General features: G+C 35.8%; 1 pseudogene; it reads left to right on the top strand.

Moving 5' to 3' along the window:
- The first annotated feature begins 2,461 nt into the window (after window positions 1-2,461).
- LOC148164763 (small nucleolar RNA U3) lies at window positions 2,462-2,552 on the top strand (annotated as a pseudogene).
- The last annotated feature ends 1,219 nt before the right edge of the window (window positions 2,553-3,771 follow it).

The following is a 3,771-nucleotide window of genomic DNA, read 5'->3' as shown; positions in this document are numbered from 1 at the left end:
TTTCCATTTTCAGTTAAAGAAGGTGAGATAAAAAGTGACAGAGACAAATTTGATTCCATAATTTTGTTCCCTGCTTTCACTATCTGTCAAAATTAAGAGGAAAACAGTACTGTTCTTAAATGCAATAAAATAACAAGGCAGGAAAACAGAAAAGCAAAACCCTGTGTTTACTGCAGTCAAGTTTACACCAGAAGCTTTGGTTGACTCTAACGATAACATTGACTCCATACTTTGAGTGCTTACTATGAGGTAGGACGTATCCTAAGTGCTTTACAAGCACTGACTCCTTTAGTCCTCATAATTACTTCATCTAGAAATTCAGGCTTTGAAAAGATAATACATTATCCAAGATTATGCAATTTGTGAATGGCAGGGTGGGGGAAGTAAAATTCAGGCTTTGGTTTGAGTGCCTGTGCCCTTAACCACCACCTCATATGGCCTAAGTAAGTTTGTTTTTTGTTTTTGTTTTGTTTTGTTCTGTTTGATAAGAGAGCTGAAGTACAGACATGCTAAGCAACTTGATCACACAGTGGTCTCATGTTCTATAGTGTCCATGCCTGACAGTGACTGGAACGGATTTAAGTCTCCAGATGCAAGAGAATACGAAATATCATCAGTACTCTCATTGACCCTTCCATCTCAGCATATAAGCACAATAAAACAGATGTGTCTTACACTCAATCGGTTAGACCAGAGATATTAAGATGTGTAGAAAATCAGTCTTACAATGGAAAGTTTCTCACTAAAATATTGAGCTTGCTAGAGAAGACCTTCAGCAGAAATAGAAATTGGAATATAAAATAGTAATTATTTCAGCTCTTGTGTTATCCATTAGGGATCATGGGTCTCTAATTAAAATCTACATTTTATCGAAATTCTTTGAATTATTTTACATTTGATAAAACTGTCGATAATACTCTGTGATTTTTTTTAACATAGATACTGTAAAAGAGAAGAGATCGGAAAGTATATGTCATCAGATATCACATCATCTGTTGGTTGTCCGTTGCCTAAGGCAGCAGGCAAACTGTAATCTTGCTTCTGATTTTAGTTTATTTTATTTAACTTGACTTGTTTTCTGGGGTTAGTAATTAAGTTATGTGTTGTTATTAAATAAAAAAATATTATTATTTTTTACTCTAGAAGGAGGGTAGAGGATGTTTTGAGTGATGGATTATTTGACTTACAATTTGTCACCTGAATATTGATATTTCTTATGTAGAAATCAGAAATCAGTTCTAAAAATAATCTATACTTAAATGGCTGTAAACTTTAATTTCTAGGGTAACCTCCTTTAATCAATGTTGTGCTGCTAAACTGAGCCCTTTTCTAGTACACTGTGATATGTAATGCTCACCCATAATTACTGATTAGGTAATAGGATTTGAAGTCAGTAGAATATTATATCAAAAACAATCCATTTGTTGCCCTTTGCTAGTAAGTGGCTTGAATTCAACTTTTAATTTAAGAATTTGTCTGTATACATAAAGCATGTATTTGTGTCTTCTTAAAATTTTATTTTTACTAACTATACATAGTATATTAAAGGCAGCTATTACTCAAAGAGACAGTATCCACTGACTGATTAGAATATAATCTTTCTGTTCCCTAATACTCCCCTAAACAACAGGATTTTATGAATCAGCAACATTTATATATCTTGCAGGGTTTTTACCTCCTTTCTCTATTGGTAAGAGTCTGCTTAGTTTGGTTTTTTTTGTTTTTTTTTTTTTTTGGTTAAGATTTTACATGTTAGATGAGCAGGTGTTATGCTATTTTACATGTCATGAAGTAGTAGCATTTTGATAAATGAGGTTAATAGATTGTAATTGTTTTAAATTTTATTGTGGTGAAATCTCCTTAGGTGTACCATTCTGGAATGTCATCATTTACAAACCAGTTCCATTAAAAAAAAAGAGAGAGAGAGAGAAGCTTATGCTTCCATTAAGGAGTATCATATTAATTCTGATATATGCTGGATGGAGAGACCTAAAGATTCAGCTGAAACTCATATATTTTCTGTGTGTGAGTGTGGACATTTTTGTTTGTATATGTGAACTAGTCTTGTTCCTGTGTTCCTAAATTCTTAAATCCATCTAATTTAAGTCAGGCAGGGTGAGTAGCTCCAGTTCACAGAGCATTTTTTCAGGCACTGCATAGCATCTGTAGAACCCTTGTTTCTTGAGCTTCTCATTTAATTTGAAAGCCAGAAACTCAATAGAAGCAATTCAGAGTGAGTATTTGTAAAGGTTAAATACTATAGACATTATGATGATTCAGTTGCAAATCACACAAAAACAAGGCTCCTGCATAAAAACAAACAAAAAACAAAAAACAAAAAAGCAAAACAAAAAACCCACAATGCATTAGACCATGTAAATTAAAAGTCCATGGATTGACTTATTTTGCTCAGCTTAATACCCTCCAGTTCCATCCACGTCATTGTAAATGGCAAGATTTCAAGACTATACTTTCAGGGATCATTTCTATAGTTCGTTAATAAATGGCAAGATTTCATTCCTTTTGATGGCTGCATAATATTCCACTGTATATATATATACCACATCTTCTTATCCATTCATCTGTCAATGGACATCTTGGCTGTTTCCATAGTTTGGTAAGTCAATCAGAGAAAGACATGTATCATATGATCTCACTGCTATGAGGAAGTCTTAATTTCAGAAAACAGATTGAGGGTTGCTGGAGTGGTGGGGGGTGGGAGGGATGGGGTGGCTGGGTGACGGACACTGGGGAGGGTATGTGCTATGGAGAGCGCTGTGAATTGTGTAAGACTGATGAATCACAGACCTGTACCTCTGAAACAAATAATGCATGGTAAAAAAAAAAAAAGAAGATAGTAGGAAGGGAAAAATGAAGGGGGGGAATCGGAGGGAGAGACGAACCATGAAAGACTATGGACTCTGAAAAACAAACTGAGGGTTCTAGAGGGGAGGGGGGTGGGGGGGATGGGTTAGCCTGGTGATGGGTATTAAAGAGGGCATGTACTGCACGGAGCACTGGGTGTTATACGCAAACAATGAATCATGGAACACTACATCAAAAACTAATGATGTAATGTATGTTGATTAACATAACATAATTTAAAAAAAAGTCCATGGATAGGATTTTCTTCAAGCATGGATGAATTTCAGAACTTGATGATATCATTTGAACTTCATGTATGTCCATTTTCAGCTTTTTCCTTCTAAGGTAACATCAAGTAGAATTATCTCCAGGCCCTAAAACTACTCAGCCTTCATATGCAGAATAAAATAACCAGAATCAGGGTGCCTGGGTGGCTCAGTCGGTTAATCGTCTGCCTTCAGCTCAGGTCATGATCTCAGGATCCTGGGATCAGGGCCACATCGGGTTCCCTGCTCGGCGGGGAGCCTGCTTCTGCCTCTCCCTCAGCCTACTGCTCCCCCTGCTTGTGTTCTCTCTCTTCTGTCAAATAAATAATTAAAATCTTTAAAAAAATAAAAATAAAATAAAATAACCAGAATCATTTTTCCAACAGTCCCAGAAAAGGTCACATCGTGTCTCCTTAGAATTGGATCTCCTGATGTCCCCTCAACAAATCACTGTAGCCAGGGGAATGAAACACTTTCATGTATCAAGACTGACACACACATATTCATCCCTGAGCCAAAAGGAACCAAAGTAATGATGTTGTTTATGCCTCAATTACAAGAATTTTCAAAGAGCAATTTTTAAAGACATAGAAACCATATCTTCTAATCAATCGAGTACGACTAAACCAACGTTAATTGA

This window comes from Eumetopias jubatus, unplaced genomic scaffold (genome assembly GCF_037043125.1).
Source record: "Eumetopias jubatus isolate StellerSeaLion01/CBP00866 unplaced genomic scaffold, mEumJub1_p1.0 scaffold_3, whole genome shotgun sequence".
Lineage (NCBI taxonomy): Eukaryota > Metazoa > Chordata > Mammalia > Carnivora > Otariidae > Eumetopias > Eumetopias jubatus.
This window is presented reverse-complemented; position numbering and strand designations above follow the sequence as displayed.